The 8,782-nt window shown below is 45.2% G+C and overlaps 1 protein-coding gene across 8 annotated transcripts in view; it reads right to left on the reverse strand.

The window, feature by feature from the left end:
• The window catches only part of Adgrg2 (adhesion G protein-coupled receptor G2), a 113,451-nt gene extending 112,409 nt beyond the window's left edge, over positions 1 to 1,042 (reverse strand). For 7 of the 8 annotated variants that reach the window (XM_076918194.1, XM_034485306.2, XM_034485308.2 and 4 more), the window contains exon 1: positions 968 to 1,042. The gene's annotated coding sequence lies outside the window, so the exon portion shown is untranslated. The remainder of the gene's footprint in view (positions 1 to 967) is intronic. The other variant, XM_076918191.1, reaches the window with a different exon arrangement.
• Positions 1,043 to 8,782: the final 7,740 nt, after the last annotated feature.

An 8,782-nucleotide genomic window follows, 5' to 3' on the forward strand; every position in this document is an offset into this window, starting at 1 on the left:
AATCTGTTTCAAAGTGCAGTGTGTCTGGGATAGAGATGGTGTTGGGAAGTCCTAGAGTTTTGTCTTGTCTCCTGACCTTCCTTTTTTTTTCTTAAGCTTTTCAGCCTGTTGAACAAAAGGCAGTTCTGTAGAGCAGACCAGAGTGTGGTCCATGAGGCAGCAGTACCATCTGAAAGCTTGGACAGAAATGCAGACTCTTGGGTCCCACCCCAGACCTACTGAATCAGAGCCTCATTTTAACAAGCTCCCCAAGGGATTCGTACATTTGTACCAGGCCAGACTAGAAGTGTTCCTGTAGAAGCAACCATTGGAGACTTCGGTGTCATGCTTCCTGCGTCTCATGTGAGGCGGGACAGCTCTCTTTGTCCACCTCGCTTTGTACATGGTTCTGGAATTTTGAAACCCAAGCTCAGGTGGAAATGCGTACATCCCAAAACCGCTAGCCCCTTTTCATCCCTCGGTTCTGGAATGCCAGTCCACCTCCTTGCACCGGGAGCCACCTGTTCTGGGCCCTGCATGTGGGTGCTGTGCCCATTCGTCCTGGGTCTTAGGCACATCTACATCCTTCAATCTTACTGGCCAGAAGAGGTAAACCAAGTCCTAGAGAGTCGCGCATTAGCAGACCGCCCTCCAGAGTAAAGATCTTGGTTCCTTTGCCCAGAATGGTGGGGAGGGTCTGAGATCATTATAGAACTTTGCGATTTGCAGGTTCCCTCTCTGGGATAGCTTGGTTACTTTCCCGCCGCACGCATCCCACTACGGAGTCCGGGATCCTCTGAGCTCTAAGCTTTGCCTCTGCCTTTCCAGACGGCCCAGGAGCTCCAGCTCAGAACCGCCAACCCAGGGAACCACACCAGTCACCCTCCCAGTCATCGAGCCTGCCAGGCCCGTCGCCTGTAGTTGGCTCAGCGGCTTAGATCTTAGGACCCCGAGGGGTTCAGATCCCCCTTCTCCGCGCTACACTCACCTGCGGGTCCCGGCGACCGGCTGGCTACTGGCGCCCTCGGGCCCTCCTTTTCCCTTTTCCGTCGGGCCGCGTCCCTCCTCCTCCCTCCCGCCGTCTGGGCGCCGCCCCCGCCGCTCCCCGGACCACTTGCCCGCCCGCTCTGCAGCTGCCCGGCCCGGCGTGGCGCGGCGAGCGCTCAGCGTGGCGGGGCTGGGCGTGGAGGTGGGGAGCGGGCGGGGCGCTGACACGGGGAAGCAGCCCCGCGGGGAGCTTCAGCCTAGGCAGTGGGGAATCCCTAGGATGCTGGGCTGGGCGGCTTGCCGGCGCGCTTCCCCACTCCAACCTCCACCCAGCGGCTCACCTTTAGGGGTCTCCTTGATCCCCAAAGGCCTGACCCAGGCTACTCTGAGCATCGCATGCTCCTGATAGGTAGGAACCCTCGCCCTTTGCCAGAATATTTCTGAATGCAGAAATCAGACCTCCCCCAGAGGAGCAGGGTAAAAGAGAAACATTCTGGTAAAGGACCATGCTCAGTGGTTTCTGGGGGGGGGGGGGGAAACTACATAGTTCACTGGGTAATGAGAAACTAGAGGTCCTCATTTTTCCACTGCCTGCTTGGGGGAGGGGGGGGAACACACTATAGGCTTCGGTTTCCTGTATCTTTTCCCATGGTCAGCATCTCCACCTTCATAGAATAAAAACTAGATCTGTAAACCACAGATCACTTAAACAACTTATCAAAGTAACCCCATTTAACAGACAGAATTCTGGAATAAGGCTTCCAAAGTATTGAATCTCAGGTACCGACCAGGAGAAAATATAAGCCGTCTGAATTCCTTTCCTGAGTCTTTCCAGTCAAGCAATGCCTATAGTTGCAAAGTGCTTTACAATATGAAAGCACACTTCTGATTTCTTAAAACGTGCAGGGAAATAGAGCATTTTTTTCTTTATGCCCCCAATTGGGTTTTGATTTGTATTCACAATCCTGGGGATCTGATATTTACAAAGGGCAGATCTGCAGAGTAGGGTGACTGAGTCTGCTACATTAGCCCCATTGAGCGAGGTTCAGGGTATACATTCTGCCTGGCAGGATGAGTTGAATTTGTTTTACAAACACCAAGTTATTAACACTCACAACACTCTAGGTGGAGAAATGAATGGGCAATGTTTTCAGAGAGACTTTTGCCTGGATGGATTAAGGGAGAGTTGATGGAGAGCAGGAAGCTCATCCAGGTTACATAACAAGCCAGAAGTTGTGGCTGGAAGTGGGGACTGTATTTAATAAACAGACTGCATGTCATTCCAAAGGGTTAAAATGGCTGTGTTTGCCTTATTGTGAAACAAACTTCATACTGTATAGAGCCACAAGAATTCTCATACAAAGCTAGTTGGACGTAAATTGCTTCTAGCACTTTGGCACTCTGGAAGAATGTATCCAAACTGAGTACCACTATTGTATGATGAGCAATTTCCCCTTAGATTCAGCCTCGACAGAAATGAGTTGTGTTTACCAAGAGAGATGAGTTAGGATACCACACCACAGTATTTGTGCTAATTAGAAAATACCCAAATGCCTATTGGCCATAGAACAGACTGAGGGTCGGCCTGCGTGTATAACCCCAGCTTATCCTGGAAACTGGGGCAGGAGGATAGTGAATGCAAGGCAAGGCCAGTATGGGCTACAGAGTGAGTTCAAGGACAGCCTGGGCAACTTAGTGAGAGTCCCCTCCAAAGAAAAAGTAAAAAGAGGACCTAGTGGTATTAGCACTTGCATATAGTATATGTGAGGGCCTAAATTCAATCCCCACCACTGAATAAAAGGGGGGAGGAGGAAATGTGGTGGTGGTGGTGGCAGTGGTGGCAGTGGTGGTGATGGTATCACCAGAAACTAGGATGTGAATCACTGCTGTTCTGGGCACAGATGGAACTCATAAAGAATGGGAGTGAAGGAAATTAACCAGCCATACATGTTGCTTCTGCTCACCACTGATATATGCTGTCAGTTGTCAGGCTAGTGGTCACTGGTGAGCTAGAAGGGAGTTTTCAGAAGAGAATAAGAAGGATTGGCAGGGTCCAGATATTTATTGATCTTGACCTGGGTGCTGCTCACATGGATTTACTTGTTACATTTATGAAACTCGTTGAACTGCTGGCCTATGATATGAACACTTACTAGATACAGGTCACACTTCAATAAAAAAAATAAAATGTGGGTTTCTCATACTTAAAATTGCTTATGTTGTTAAAGGAAAGATACCAGAATAAGCATGCTTTCCCTTTAAACAACTAGTTATAACACACACACACGCACACGCACACGCACACGCACACACACACACACACTCTTACTTTAAGGAAATATGCCTCAAAAACAAACATGAGTCAGTCCTTACCCTAAAATTAAAAATTCATATTTTGATCCACTTCCAGCTTCTTGAATTCTCTTCTTGACTCATAGATCAACATAACTATGACAACACCTAAGGAAAAGGAAAGTGGCTAGGGCCTGACCCCTCCAGCCAGAGGCAGAAAGCTATGTTCTTCCCAGGAAGCAGCTCTGACTACCTGCCTCCTACCCAGGTACTGTCTAATGGTATAAAGAAAAATTGTGGGTGGTCAAAATTCCTGCTTAAATATTCATCCAAAGTAACCAGAGAGTGGGTAACTTTGGCCTTGACCCAACAGATTCTTTGAGCTGATGGCAGAGTTTGATCACCAGGCATAGGACAGTTAACAAACATGGCAGAGACTGAGGAGAAAGGGTAGGTACCCTTTTATCCTCTCACTGGAGGACCCTGTGGTGTTAGGTTTGGGTCAAGAGAGGAGGCATAGGAGGGCAGCGTTACTGTACTTCTTATAACTTTAGATGTAATTGACCTGTGGTCAAATAGTGCACAGACAAGACATATGATGTTCTAAAACAGATTCATTATTTCCCAAAGGCAGAAGAGTGCCACAGAAACATGAGGGTCAGGCAGAAGTGAAGACAGTGGGCTAGTGATACAGAATATGAACAATCAAAATAAGCAACTAACATTTTTAGATTTTCACATACTTTATATATTCACTAAATCCTAAGGGCAACTCATGGTGAGATGCAGAGGTGAAAAACAACATTTGTGGCTAGTAAGTGATGAGAGTCCAGACTGTCATCAGTAGAGCATGACTCCTGGACTCATGTGTTCTTAACACCTGCATAGGAAAGAGAACAATACCATAGCAAAACTACCTGATACAGGATCAGGAAATTGGTGGTGGTCTACCAGTTTGGTCATTAAGTAATTGATATTTCCACTTAAATAATCTGGGTCTTAGTTCCCCATTTATAAAATGCAAAGGAAGTAATGAAGGCAATTGAAACTTCAGTGGTAGTACCAAGGGTTGGTTGGTTTGGGTGATTTAGGCAACCCATTCATCTCCATCAATAGCCCCAGATCACAAGTAAAAGGCATCTTTTAAAAAAGGTACTTATACAAATAAGACAACACCTCTAGCCAAGATGGCTCTAAATTGTCATGTACACACACTCAGATGAACACATCCTCAGATCTTCCTTATATATATCCTATTACAAAACCCTACTCAGAAATTTCTTCTGATTTCATCCACCCATTCGTTAAATCATTTGTTTTTATCTGAGTATAGCAGTGCACACCCATAATCCTGGTGTTTGGGAGGTTAAAGAAGAAAGATTGTGAGTTGTGAGTTCCAGCTCAACCTGGTTTACATAGTGATGTGTGTGTGTGTGTGTGTGTGTGTGTGTGTGTGTGTGTGTGTGTGCGCGCGCGCATGCTTGTAGTTCTAGAACCTGGGAGGTAAGGCAAAAAATCATGAGTTCAAGATCCTCATTGGCTACATAGTCGCTAGGAGGTCACTTTGGGCTGTATATTATGTACCATGTCTCAAAAAAACAACCAACCAAATGGCCATGAGGCTTCAACCGTATAGACAACTGAGGAAAGCTAGGAGCAAGAGAGGTGGCCTTCCGCAGAGATCAGGACACCAGTTAGTTGCCCAATGCCAAGCAAACATGTCAGTAACATACAGATCGACAAGTTATATGTAGTAATATATGTATGTATACAAATACATTGATATGGGCTGGTGAGATGGCTCAGCAGTTAAGAGCACCAACTGCTCTTCAGGAAGTCACGAGTTCAAAGCCACATGGTGGCTCACAACCATCGGTAATGAGATCTGATGCCCTCATATGGATGTTTGAAGACAGCTACAGTGTACTTTGGGAGGGAGAGAGTGGAGGTGGGGTGGTGGGTGGGACAGAGCAAGCGGGGCTGGAGCAAGAGGGAGAAGGGAAAGGTAAAAAAAATACATAGACACACACAATAACAGTTAGTGAAAAAAGAGAGCCCAGATTTGAAGGGAAATAGGGAGGGGTATATGGGAGGAAGAAGAGAGACAAAAGGGAAGGAAAGGAAGAAATATTATAATTAAGTTATAACCTCAATTTAAAAAAAAGATGTCACAATATTAAGAAAAAGAAAACAAACAAAAGCACCCTACAAATACTATTTTACACATATAGCAAGGAAAGCCTGGGTTATGCTGAAGTAACAAACAGCACTCAAGAATAGCAGTGGTTAACACAGCAAGGGATTACTTCTCATGGTATGTGCTTATCATTGAAGTAAGGACTCTATATGAAAGTATAAATTCAGAGTTGGGGGAGAGGAGAGAAGCATTCTGGATCAAAAGTATCTTAAATGCCTAGTTTAGAATTGATGTGTACCATTCCTGCTCTGACTTATCAACTGAAATGTTTACACAGTGTAACTAAGCACAGAGAGCCAGAAGATCCATGCCTATAGAGGTCCAGGAAGAGAAGAGTTAGAGATACTTGGAGAACATCAATAATAATTACCATACCTACTAAATGCCAGACCCTGGGCAGAAAAGAACAAGAGGTGGCCTTGGTCCTCTAGGTACTCACCCCTAGTCCAAGGAAAGCAGTCTCATCTTCAGTGATAAACTTCTCCCTTTCTGGTATAGGCGTTGGTAGATCTAGGTGAGAAATTAGTCACTGCCTACTTGGGTGAAGTCACCGTGTGATACAGAAACATTTTTCTCTAGAACATTGTGTTAGCTGTAATGGTAGTGAGCTGATTGCACAATAGAGGAGATAAATAAATCATGCATTCTCCTGAGAGGCAAGAAGGCTCTCTTTTGTTAAAAAAAAAAAAAAATCACTGAATGAAGGCAATTGGGCATGCTGTCATTCTGTTCAATGAAAGTTACAAATGACAGTTTAATAAAAAAAAAAATGAAACCAGACTTTGGCGTAAACCAAGACAAGGATGGTGGGACCAGCCCTTTCTGAGAATGTGTTCCAGTTTGGAAAGGGCTGAATGTGGCCCTTACCCAATACAAATAATTAGAAAATCCAGAGGAAGCAAAAGGCAACCCAGTCAATCTGTACACTAGAATTTGCTGGTGAAACTCACCACCACCCTGGCTGGCAATGAGCAATGGCAAGGCCGTGGGGTTGGGGTGGGGTAGGATGAGGAGCCTTTCCAGTTATTGAGAAAGAAGGTAATTTATGGGCTCAGGACATATTCAGCTCAGTGCTAATACAAGAACTCCAAATAGTTGTGGTCTTTTTCGGCTGGGGAGGCAGTGATGGTGGTAATATATGGTATCCTGATTTGGCACACTATGGCACACAATTTTAAATGGACTTTCTTATCTTTTGAAACCATGGAGCTCATTTCAGAGGGAAACATCTGGAGAAAGACTCCCCATACTACTCTAGTTTGCCCTCTCTTATCTACTTTCCCCTGGAGAAGGATACTATGAGACCATTCAAATATTCTGTTTCGCCTCAGCCCTCCTTCCATCAGATCTTGCTCTAAGCAAATCTTACTGAGGCATTGCTACTTCCCTCACTTCACCTCCCTAAGTGAGGCTCGTGTTTGGACTGGATAATTTTATGTCAACTTAGCACACGCTAAAGTCATCTGAAAAATGGGAAGCCCTATTGAGAAGATGCCTCCATAAGTTGGGGTTGTAGGCAGGACTGTAGGGCATTTTCTTAGTGATCAATGGAGGAGGGCCCAGCCCATTGTGGGTGATGCCATCTCTGGGCTGGTGATTCTGTGTTCTATAAGAAAGCAGGCCAAGTAAGCCATGATGAGTAAACCAGTAATCAGCACCCCCTCCATGACCTCTGCATCAGCTTCTGTCTCCAGGCTCCTGCCCTGTTTGAGTTCCTGTCCTGACTTCCTTTGATGGTGATTCTGCATTTCTGCCATATTATGCTGGTTGGTGTTCCTAGTCCATGTTTTCTGCTCTTCTGGATGAGGTACTGTACTACCCTGCTTTAGACTTACACATGTCATTGCTATCTGTGGCAGCAACCTCTCAAACCCCTTCCTTCTCCATCCTCAGCTTCCTTCCCCTGCACTAATTTCCAACTGATACATTTTTATTGGATGTTTTATTTACATTTCAGATGTAATCCCCTTTCCCCATTCCCTTCCACCCAGGAACCCCCTATCCCATCCCCCTTCCTCCTGCTTCTATGAGGACATGCCCCCCACCGTCCCACTCCCACCTGCCCACCCACGATTTCCCCCACACTGGGGCATACAGCCTTCACTGGACCAAGGACTTCCTCACCCACCTATTCCTGACACTGTCATCCTCCCCTACATATACAGGTGGAGCCATGGGTCCCTCCCTATGTGTTCTCAGGCTGGTGCCAACCAACACATTTAATTTACTTGTTTTGTTTATTGTCTGTCTCTACCCAGAATCAAAAACCAAGTTTTTGAAAATTATTTGTGCTGTTCCCTTGTCCCCAGTGTCTGATTGTGTACTTGATGCATATTTGACATTTAATAAATAACTGACAAATGAAGCCAGGGCTGGCGACAAATGCCTGCAATCCTAGTACTTGGGTGATAGACACAGGAGGATCAGGAAATCAAGATCATCTTGGCTTCATAGAAAGTTGAAGCCAGCCTGAGTTAAATGAGGAGTAGTCTCAAGAAAAAAAGAATAGGATAGGATAAAGTAGAAATAACTGGTGAATAACTAATCTTGTGAATTGTGGATTCATAGGAGATATGATATGAGTACTTCAATTTATTTTTTTCAACCAGGTGCCTTAGTGGATGACATTGGCCTTGCTTGAGTAGCTGCTCAAAGGAAACATGTATACTGTCAAAACCTTACTTTCTCTAAAATTGAACTTTCCCTGTCTTCCTATGATTACCTGTACATTCAAGACTAAGATGATGGAACTATACTGGTGCTAGAAACTACTCTCTTGAGTCTTATCTATAGACTCAGTGTCCAGTGCAGGTTGAGCAACTCATTGGAAAGTAGACTACCAAATAGTTTCCAGGGACACTGTTCTTGTCCCTCCACATGAAAAGAGAAAGCTTAAAGCACAAGTTATTCTCTAAGTCACCAGGCTAGTTGCCTGTGTCCCCTTCAAGGGGCCTGCTGCCCTGGAAAAGGAACAGTAAAACCCTCTCTTGCAACACAAGAGGGGCCCTCAGGAATAGCTTCAGTGCCCTGCTTTATGCTTCATTCTCTTGGCTCCTCACTGCATGAAGTAAAATGGGATAGTAGCATAATTTCTGTAGCTTTTCTAAGAAATTCCTCTTTGCTGGCACATGAAAAGATTCTTCTGGATTCCTGCCATTGGCCATGGAGCTTTAACACATTGTTGTTGGCTCAGCTGGGGAGACAAGATGAGTAAAGTAGTCTCCAAACTCCTGTGGAAACACACAGCAAGTGTTTCCAACCATACTGTATTATTTGACCTAAAATATTTTCCCCCTGTTATTTGCCAGCCCATGTGTTACTTCCCTC

The sequence above is a fragment of the Arvicanthis niloticus genome, chromosome X (assembly GCF_011762505.2).
Source record: "Arvicanthis niloticus isolate mArvNil1 chromosome X, mArvNil1.pat.X, whole genome shotgun sequence".
Classification (NCBI taxonomy): Eukaryota; Metazoa; Chordata; class Mammalia; order Rodentia; family Muridae; genus Arvicanthis; species Arvicanthis niloticus.